The 10,226-nt window shown below is 46.2% G+C and overlaps 1 non-coding gene across 1 annotated transcript; it reads right to left on the bottom strand.

The window, feature by feature from the left end:
* Positions 1-1,508: 1,508 nt before the first annotated feature.
* LOC119237796 (U6 spliceosomal RNA) lies at positions 1,509-1,615 on the bottom strand. Its single transcript, XR_005123431.1, has one exon. It is a non-coding gene; the product is annotated as a U6 spliceosomal RNA (small nuclear RNA).
* Between the last annotated feature and the right edge of the window lie 8,611 nt (positions 1,616-10,226).

Below are 10,226 nucleotides of genomic sequence, written 5' to 3'. Positions count from 1 at the left end.
TTGGGCCTTATGGCCTCACACAGAGAAAGACAAGCTTTCCCTCCTCAAAAGAACCAATGATCTCCTCCTAGAGGCTGGCAACCATTTCTCCCCTGCAGCACTGTGACACTTTTGTGAAAATGAAGCACAATGTCCCCAGTAACAGAGCTACAGGTGGAGGATCAACCTTTATGTTACATTTATATAGAGCCATGCTGACCTGTGTCAACAGTGAAGATAAACGCAGGACATGAGGCTCTTTCTTGAGAATTGACAAGAATGACACAACCACAGTGATGATCTCTCTCAGAGAATGCACTTCCATGGAAGTGAAAATTCTGATCTTTTTGAGTCTTTATTTTGCTTAGCTTGGTATTGATTATTCAAGCAATGCACCATTGTTTACAACTTTCAAAAATAAGAGTTGTAAGCTTCAGGGAATTGCTCAAAGTGAAGCATACAGGACCGGAGGCAAGAGGCCCACCAGATTGGTACTGCCGTGGTGGCACCCTAGAGGCGGCAGAAGACCACCCGCACCTGGGGGTCACTAAGGCACAGGCTGGTCCCAGGAGTCCTGGACAGAAGTGAGATTCTGAGTGACCCTGAGCTGAGGGTGTCTCATCACAGGGAAAGCCCTCTCAGTCTTCCTCGCTGCCATCTCCCACCTCAAATCTACTCATAAGCCATCCCTCTCACTCCTAAATATGTCCCGAACTCTGTTTCTCTGTTCCAGTCCAAACCACCGTCCCACCCAAGCTGCTGAGAAGCCTCCTCCAGACTAACATAGGCGCTCCCTGTCCCTTTCCATGCTCAACAGAGACCAGAATCATCTTAAACATGGTGGGTCTGTGACACCCTTCAGGCAGAAGGCAAGCTCCCTCTTCCTTCTTCAAGGTGGTCCCCACCCAGGGCCCACTCTGCCCAGCCAGTCTTGGCCTCCATTTAGCTCTCACACTCCAGGAACACTTCATATGTATGTGCTAGAAGCTGGCACGTACATGTGTTTGTTTGTGTGTATGTGTCTCTGTGTGAGTCTTGAACCCAGAACCACACACTGGTTCTGGGTGTCTCCTCACAGGAAGGAGCCCTAGTCACCCACAAGCCCTGTAGGGTAAGGCACCCTTGACTTGCTGCCTCTTCCACCTCACTTCCCCTTCCTTATCTGTGCTTCCTGGCCTCACCTCCCAGACAAAGAATTGGCTTTAACCCAAACTTACCTGCTGAAAGTGCAGATGTGGCACCTGCTTGGCTCACCTCTGTCCCAATGTTCTCAGGAACCGGCACCAGGACTGCTCTGACCCTCAGACTAACATCAGGACACCTCTGGTCTCTGCGGATGAGAGGTGGTGAAGTGTCTCTTTTTCCCAGCTGGTCCTGTGACCAGCCTTCTATGCTGGGGAGATGCCTGTGGGCCCCTATTCTCTGGGACTGACTCTCTCCATCCTACTCTCTCTCTTTTTTTTTAATATTTTATTTATTTATTTATCTATTTATTTATTTGAAGATTTATTTATTTATTTATTTATACAAAAAATATGGAACGCTTCACGAATTTGCGTGTCATCCTTGCGCAGGGGCCATGCTAATCTTCTCTGTATCGTTCCAATTTTAGTATATGTGCTGCCGAAGCGAGCACCATCCTACTCTCTTTAGAGTGGCCCTTGCCCTCTGTCTGAAACCACTACCCTGGTTGTAAACCAAAACAGGCTGCTAGTCGGTTATGAATATCTGTGTCTTTAGAGACTCCTGGTGTTACTGCTCAAATGCTAATCGTGTTTTAATTATTTATTTTTCAAAGATTTATTTATTTATACAAGCACTGGGTACAGTCAGAAGCGCGGGAGGGTGAGAGAATTCACCAGAGCCAGAGCGGGGAGCAGAGCAGGCAGAAGGACCAAAGTACACTGCTGAGGGGAGCAGCGGGCGGCAGGAGAGGTCTGCGCGCCATGTGGGACCCTCCTCCGGTGGCCGGGGAGCAGCCGGGGATCGACCCAGCGCTGCAGAGGCCGCGGGCAGCTTCGCAACCCAGCGCTCAACCGCTGCGCCACCGGGGAGGCCCGCTAATCATGTTTTAATTCACCAAATGAAAAACAATGAAATGTGTACAACAGTTGCATAAAGGAGAAATTCTAAAATAATGAAATTAATAATAGTACATAAGGTTCTATGAGATCTACATGTCTCATCACCTCCAGGCACCACACACACCCTGGGGGTGAGGGTGGTGATCCCACTTACAGACCCAGATAGAGGGTGGGTGAGGGCAGAGGCACTTGCCTGAATCCCTGGCAAGTTTCTCCTCAAGCCCCTAACACCTTGCTCTGATATCTGCCGAGGAGAAATGGTGAGAAAGGAACAAACCGCAAAGGTGGCTTCTTATGTAACAAAATTATCACCGTTATCTAGAGCGCCTGGACAAAGGGGAAGGGTCCTGCACTGAGACTGAAGCACCCAAATGAGCCAAGCATCCCGCAGTGTGGCCACGTCAGGGCTGGAGGCTGGACCAACTTTTGCCCATGGACTATAGAAATAGCTGGGCCCTTTAAGGCACTTCCACGCAGCACAGACGCACTTGGACTCCTTAAAACTCCCACCTCTTCCAGGCCTTCCACTGTCAGGAAGCTTTGGTTGTTGTTTGCAAAATTAGCCCAGGGTCAGAACCTTAAGCTTGTTCTGGAATTTGGGGGTTCCACCTTTTGGCACGGGACCACGGAAGTGACCTCTGGTCCACTCGGCAGGACTCTACATCCAACCCCGTGTTTTCCAGGAAGATCGGCTTACGCTGCAATCACTCTCTCCAGGGACTCACAGAGGCTAGGTGTGCAGTGGCACATTCAGCACATTTCTGGGACCCATATCACCTCAAATTTAGCCACAGCATCCCCCCCCTCAAGCTGCTCTAAGATTTAACAAGAGAAGTTTCTCTCTGGCTTATATTTCAACCTATTTTCTCAATCACTACGAGCGCTCCTTTTCACTAATGGCAGCATTTCTCCGGGTCCAAACCGGGCACAGTGATCCGGTCAATGACAACATTAGCCTCTGCTCCCCATTAGACAGAAAAGCTTCATGCTTTCATCAAACCTCCTCACTCCTGGAAATAGCAGATTCTCGTGCCAGCACCCACATTCCTAACACAGCGAGCACCCCCAGAGGACCAAGGTGCTCAGGCTCTCTTCTGATGACATGATACTTATCAGTTAGTTCCAGACCTAGTTCAACACCCAGAATGTGTCGTTTTATTGCTGCCTTGGTGGTGGCTTCTACCATCCCCAGAAGTGGGTGCTCGGGAAGCTGAGCCCCAGGAACAAAGGGTTCCTGAACCTCAGCTTCCCGCCTCTTGGGGAACACAACTGGCCCATTGTGGGTGCACTGGGAGGCTTGTGTCTCAGAGGAGTACCTGACTGACGCGGGCTTTAAGTTCCCTCTGGGTTCAGGAAGCTCCTCAGAAAGTTTTGGCCAGACTTTCAGCAAATAGCATGTTCATCATGGGAAATGTTTCCTTCTTACAGTGATTTGTGAGTCACCCAATGACTTAAACACTCTTGTCAGTTCCCCTTGCTCCATCACTGCTGAGTGGCTTCTGCACACAAACACCCAAGTTTCTGCAGCAGCTCCGGGAGGGAGGATGGAGCAAGAGAGGCAGGTGATGATGTCCCACAGGGGGCGCTGGGGCAGATGTGGTCCGTTGTTCTGAAACCCCACATCCTGTGGCCCTTGCCTGGGTCCTTGTCAACCTCAGGAATGTCCACCCTAAGGAATGCATTTTGGTCCTGTTGCAATTAAGATCCCTCTGAGTCATGTGGAAAGTCCAAAAAAATGGACCTTGATAGAACCTGAAGGGGGTCCAGGCACATGCTCCCAGCTCAGGGTAAAGAGATAAGGAGGATGCCTGGACCTCGAAACAGACAGGCACCTCCAGGCAGGGACAGTGGGTCTGGATATTCCACAGGCCCCCAGAGTCCCATGAGGTCCCCTCTTCATTGACCCAGCCCCTGCCTTTCCTTGTGGACGAGGACTTAAGGTCTGCCCAGAACACGGCCACCCCGCAGGCTCATGGGACTCTGAAATCAACCCAAGCTGTGGCAATCCCTAGGTCATGACATCATTTTAAAGTATATATTACAGAGATAATCTGTTTTGTAGAAAAATTAGACACTGAAGAGAAGCAAAACCAAAAGAATTTTAAAATGATCTATGATCTCACTTCACACTATGAATATTTCAATGTTTTTCTTTTTACTATGTACTTACGTGTACCTGTGCATACATGTTTTTACAAAAAAATGAGTTCATTCATGAGTTCCTGTAACCTACTTCTCTCACATAACCATTCAGTTTTTTTAATCTGTACCTGCATACGAACTCAGAAGATTCAAGCAAATGATACACGGCAGCAAGGGACACTAGAACTGGCCAAGGACACTTTCCAAATAGTTACCGGTCACTGTCTAAGTTCTCCACCCACTCACACAATTGCAAGACTACTTAGGCTCAGGGAACAACAACAATGGGATTCATTTAACAAACCAGGGGAAAATAGAAAGTTACTGAAGCCAAAAATGGCCTTCACCTCACCTGAAGCAGTGTCCAGTGTTTTTCAGTCCTAAACAAAAGCAGCAAAGATTCCACCTTCCTGCCACTGAGGTTGTAGAACTCCTCTCCTAAACAATAGGCCACATGTCAAAGATGGCTTCTTCCTGCCTCTGGAGCACGCGGCTGCCAGACTCTAGGCCAGGTTCCAATTCACGAAGACAACAGAAGATACTCTCAGAGCTGCCGGGATGGCCCAGCACAGCACCAGACAAGTGACACTCAAAACAGCAGTTGCAGCAGTTGAAGGACCGACAAATGGCCCCACTCAAGCAGTTCTGTGAGGCGCCTGGCTCCCTCCGGGTCTTCGCCTTCTCTGCCAAGGTGTAACAGCAAAGAAACCTGGAACAGTTTCAGTTGCTCGGCTACTTGCAAAGCCTTCAAACTTTTCCTGTCTGAGCTTGGCTGCTGGAGGTCTCCACCTTCAGAAGCCCACAACAGCCCCTTGTGGTGGGGCCGGAAAACCACTGACCCTAAATGCTGGCGATCTGAAAATGCTGAATTCTGAAGACTGAATGAAACTGAGCCCCCTTCTGCAGTCCCTTATATTTCTTATTGGTCTCCCACTCCCAAAATGCAGTACTTTTTTAGCATTTTCCCTGGGGCTATCTATCCTCACTAGCAACTCCCTCCAGGGGGCACCACCTGTAACGGTCTTTGGCTTCAGCCACCAATTACACAAATAATAGAAAATAAGCAGGGCCCACCCCATCAGCTCTTATGCTCATTCACATCCTACAGGCTGGGGGCTCACATCCTAGTAATCAGTGCCTTGGTGAACATCCTAAGGGCCCCTGCACACACTCGCTTCTCTAAAGATGAGCCAGAAGTGGAATTGTGGAGTCAAAAGGTGTATGTATTATTTTAATAAGCATGTCAAATTGATCTCAAAATAGCTGATTTATTTTCTGCAGATTAGAACATTGTTTTCTCACACCTGCTAGCATTTGAGAGCATCACACATCTTAGTGTTTGCTGGCTTAGCACACAAGAGGTACTATGTCATGGCTGTTTTAGCTTGAATTTCCCTGAGCACTAGTGATGTTTACATTGGCTGGTGAGTTCTCTCTCCTGAACAACCTGGTCATACCCTGGGCGCTAAATCATGAGTATTTTAAAGTGATTTTAGAATTTCTTTCTATAGCCTGGTATTAAATCTTTATATGATATATATATATATATACATACATTATATTATGGTTCTCATTTTTATTTGTCTTATGACTTGCTTGTGGTGCCACTTAGCATAGATTTTTTAAATTATGTTTATGTAATCAAAACTTTCCATTTTTTTCCATAAATTTTGTGAGTTTTGTCTTATTTACATCAACATGATATGCTTATCAACTGCAGGCTGGTTTGTATATTTACTTCTTTCTCAAAATTAAATTCCAGAAACATTTAATGAAAGAAAAGAGGGATCTAATTTTGTTCCAAATATATAGCCAAGTATCATTGTCAATATACCTAAATTCCACACATATCTGAAAACCCACTCTCCCCTTATGCTGTTTTTGTTTGTATCATTTGTGCATATGCTAAAGTCACATTATTTGCTGTTTCTTCAAGTGTCATTTCCATTTGTTGAGAGCCCAGTGCCTGTCATTTGTGCCACTGATCTGCTCATATGTATACTCCTTTCCTTTCTTCACTCCTTTTCTTCTTCCTGTCTGTTTATATATAGCAGGAGCACAAGTTGTATGACCTGTTGGAGGTGGTTGAAATGAGGAATCTGCACTCCTTCCTCACCTCCATCTTGGGTGTAGGGTTCCTAATGCTCTTCCCAGCCTCAGTGACTCCTCCCCCCAACAAACACACAGACACACTATCCTGTTGAGGAAGAGACTAACCAGTCTTGGGCTTCCAGATTCAGCTTCCCCAAATGAACCATTCTGAAGGATATTTCCTAGGGCTGCTGTGAGAAATTACCACAAACAAAATAAATTTATTGTCTCAAAGTCCAAAATCAAAGTGTAGGCAGGGCCATGATCTATCCAGAGGCTCCAGGAGAGATCTCTTTATCTCTTCCAGTGTCTAGCAACCCCAAGGATCTCTGGGCTGGTGGCTACTTATGGGATATTTGGCTATATCCCATCTCTATTCCTCATCTCAGGAACTTCTCTCTGCACTGTCTGTCTCTGGGCCTTTTCTCATCTTAGGAGGACATCTGTTACACTGGATTCATGACCCACCTTACTCCCATATCACCTCATCTTAACTAATTTCACCTTCAACAATTTGGTCAGATGTTACCTTTGATGGCAATCTGAGATTCTGTGGGATCTGGTGGACATTAGAGGAGGATGCTATTCAACCCAGCACAATCTGGAGCTTCCATCTGACAAGCAAGTAGGAGTCAACACAAGAAGTCATAGTTCTCAGCAGGAGGTGACTAAGATGCCCCAGTTCAAACTGAACACCCTTGGGTCCCACACTCAGGTCCCAATCCCAATCCTGCCACTTGGTAACCAACTCTGTCAGTGCTATTAAATCCCTCCAAATCTGTTTCTTAAATTAGGGACACCATTTATAATACATAGGCAACGAGCATTTGAGTGCTCCATTCACCATGACTCCGATGATCCCATCTAGGACAGGCAAAGTGAAGGGTCACATATAAAAGTAGCTGGAATCACACATCCCCATACATATCATCCTGCATCTGCCATTAATAACAAGAACAACTTGGGAAAATAAATTTGAAAGCTGAGTCCTGGAAGCTTTATTCCAACTATTTCCATCCTGCTCTTTCAAATGACTCACTCATCCCACCAGGGCCAACCCACATTGTCACTCATCACTGATAAGACATGGAAGGCATTGCTGACCCTGGGAGAACAGACTTGATAGACACAGAAACAGATGACTCTGTCACCAGCAAAACCAGTCAAAGGTCACAGAGGAGATGGCCCTCGCCTCTCCCATTTCCTCCAGGCTCTGCCCTCCTTCCTGGTCCATACGCAACGGGCACCACACCTACCAGGACGAAGAAGCTCCACTTCCACATTGGGATCCAAGAGATAATTTTTCCCACTCTACCATCATTTCAGTGTCAGCCCAGGGAAATGGGGGGTCACACCTTTACAATAGCAAAACCAAAAGGCCTGTCACTTCTGTGGGCAGAAGACCCACCCAACTACTTATGTGAACAGCTGTTGCTAATGTCCATGCAGCCAGCTCCAAGGGATTGCAACTGCAATGTGCTCAAAGTTTCTAAAAGTGCTAATCAGACAGCTCACTTCTCCCCCCACAGCCCTGCAACCCTAGATAGGCCAGCATTTCCATCCCCAAACTACAGATGAAAACCTGAGATGTAGAACAGCAACCGTATACTACAAAAGAGCAGTTTCTATCCTCTATGACTTGGTGGGAAGGGCCCTACCATCATGCTTACCTCACAGGGGTCACCACATAGGTCACCATAACTTTTCTTGTGTATCAGCAATATATGTCTATATTAAAGAACCAAGTGGCTGGGTGGCCAATTGAATATCAAAAAAAGATCTGATGTGACTCATCTCCACTCCAGCTCTGGGCAAGGTTGTTTCTTTATTGTGTCGGGGAGTTTTTAACCCCTGCCTAGTATCACACTGCAGAGGTATAAAGCCCAAAGCCACATTCCTCTATGACAGCAACCATCATGACCCCATCAAACACTCAAAGGAGGGCCTCCCTGGTGGCACAAGGGGTTAAGACGCAACCTATGAGGCTGTCCGCAGTCACTGAAGCACAAGTTCGATCCCTGGCCAGGGAGCAACACACATGGCACAGCAGACCTCTCCCAACTCACCCGCTGCTCTCCTCAGCAGTGTATATCAGTCAATCTGCCTATTCTGTTTCCCACTCTGTCTTTGTGAATCCTCTCACCCCCCCACACCTCTGACCTGTACCCCAGTTCTTGTATGCATAAATAAATAAATAAATCTTAAAAAAAAAAAACACTCAAAGGACTTTAGAGATGAAAGGACCACATCATCAGTGACAGATTGGCCTAAATTTACAAATTCTCAGAGTATGAGAAACCTCAGTGCTTGAGGACTGGTACATCCAAAATGCCAGATGGCAGAACCATATTTAGTCAATCTCCTAATATTATTGACCACTGCTCACTCATGAGCCACATACGCATTGAGCCACTCACTCATACCAAATGATCTGGGCAAACCCTGCGCAGAGTTCTAAGCAGTCTACTCATCTTGCAGTAGCTGACAATGGGCTGTACATTTCTCTTCCAGTACAATCTAGTGTCAGTGGAGCCTAGGTGTTTTTTGCTCCTGTTAAACCTACATAACTTAGATATGTGGAAAATTCACTTGCAAGCACAGCATTTTTGACATTTATGATTTGCACCAGGAAGTGACTCAACTTCCTCCTGGACCCTGCCCATCACAGCAGGAAGGGGACAATTCAGTCGGCCAGGAGCAAGGGAGTCAGCCAGCTGTACTGTAATCCACACCCTCATGGAGCATAGGCTGCCAATCTGCCCAAGAAATGGCTACAGGACAGACATTTCCAGACTAAGGAAACCTCCAAGAGACCAACACATTGGATGAAAGCAGACCCACACAACTCCCTGCATGTCCCAGCAAGAAACAAGAAAGTTTAAACAGAGAGCCAAAGGCTAGAGGCACATAGCCCCATGGGGCACTAGAAGATGTAAACCAATGACTTCTTGATCTGAAAGTGAATAATGTCCAACTTACATCTAGCCAATTAATCAATAATGAGGGTAGAACATAGACACGTTCAAATCTGTAAGATCTCAGAAAATTCCCTTTCTGTCTCCCCACCTCAGGAAGTGATAATAGTTTTGCTTCACAAAACTGGGGTAGTAGGCTCAGAGGTTAAAGATAGCGATATCAAGCTACTACCAGCTACTACAGCACGAGTTCAATCCCCGGCCAGCCAGGGAGCAACCTACACGGCACAGCAGACCTCTCCTGTCTCGCCTGCTGCTCCCCTCAGCAGTGTATTTCAGTGCATCTGTCTGTTCTGCTCCGCACTCTGTCTCTGATGAATCCTCTCACCTCCCGCATCTCTGGCTTACACCCCAGTTCTTGTATGCATAAATAGATAAATCTTTTAAAAAAAAAAAACAACTGAGGTAGTAAACCAAAGTACAGGGAGACCTGGAATCTAAAAGGTGGAAAAGTAAATACAAGAGAGGAGAGGAGCTCCTAGGAGAAATGCCAGAGGAAGGTGCTGACTTAGCAGCTGGGTTCTCGGCCTAGGTTCTGTCTACATGGAGGAGTGGGGGCTTTCTTTCTCAAAAAGAAAGAAACTAAAGGAGCATCTAAAGGAGCATCTAGCATTCCATTAGACAATGGAATGTTATTCCATGATAAAAAAGAATGAGCTATCAAGTTATGAAAACACCTGAAAAAAATGCATATTACTAAGCAAAACTAGCCAATCTTAAAAGTCTACATATTCTATGACTCTAATTATATAACATTTTGGGTAAAACGATACTGTGAAGACATTATCTAGATCAGTGGTTGCTGGAGATTAGGGAGGAAGATGGGAATAAATAGATCACAGAGGGTTTTTAAGTTAGTAAAAGCAACTCTATTATACTAAAATGGAAGAGATACATTACATCATATATTTGTGCAAACTCACAGTTTGCACAACACAAAGCATGCACCCTAACA

This window comes from Talpa occidentalis, unplaced genomic scaffold, assembly GCF_014898055.3.
Source record: "Talpa occidentalis isolate TD23 unplaced genomic scaffold, MPIMG_talOcc4v2.1 talOcc4.10, whole genome shotgun sequence".
Taxonomy (NCBI): domain Eukaryota; kingdom Metazoa; phylum Chordata; class Mammalia; order Eulipotyphla; family Talpidae; genus Talpa; species Talpa occidentalis.
This window is presented reverse-complemented; position numbering and strand designations above follow the sequence as displayed.